Raw genomic sequence first — 759 nt, forward strand, 5'->3', positions numbered from 1 at the left:
TGGGAAACGTAGGGAGCGAGGTGCAGGCCTGTCCAGCCAGGCTCTTGCAACCAAACCATCACAAGGTTCACCCGTCACGTGCTGTCTACGTAAGGCCTCGCCACGCCAGCGTGCCAGCTGGAAATTCAAGTCCGAGTCATGCAGGCTCGAGCCTCCAACCTGCCACTGAAGGTGGGTAGAAAGGGGAGCAGGGGGGTGTCATGAACTTGATTTTGTTTCTTGGGCTGCAGCAGCCAAGGAGGGAAGAAACCATCCAAGGAAAGACAAACGGGCGGCTCTAAAGCAGAATGCTCTGCTGTTGGCATTAAAATCATAGAATCATAGAATCACAGACTGGTTTGGGTTGGAAGGGACCTTAAAGACCATCTAGTTCCAACCCCCCTGCCATGGACAGGGACACCTTCCACTAGACCAGGTTGCTCAAAGCCACATCCAGCCTGGCCTTGGACACTTCCAGGGATGGGGCATCCACAGAGATGGAGATTTTTATTGTTTAAACCCTAAACCCAAGGCAAGAACTGCAGTGCAAAGTGCAAGGAGAGTAATCTGTGACTGTCATGGGGGCGGGGGGCAGGGGGCACTATGCCTTAGTGCAAAACACTCCAAGCTGCCGGCCTGTGGTGTGCAGAGCAGAGGGGCCCGGCCCCGCGCTCATTGCCACGGCGGGGTGTGGGCAGCAAAGGGGGCAGCCCAGGGACGTCGCTTCAGCCGCCCGCCGCCCACCCCCCTTTCTACTTCTCCTCGAGGCTCTCGGGTCGG

The sequence above is a fragment of the Eurypyga helias genome, unplaced genomic scaffold (assembly GCF_000690775.1).
Source record: "Eurypyga helias isolate BGI_N326 unplaced genomic scaffold, ASM69077v1 scaffold3167, whole genome shotgun sequence".
Lineage (NCBI taxonomy): Eukaryota > Metazoa > Chordata > Aves > Eurypygiformes > Eurypygidae > Eurypyga > Eurypyga helias.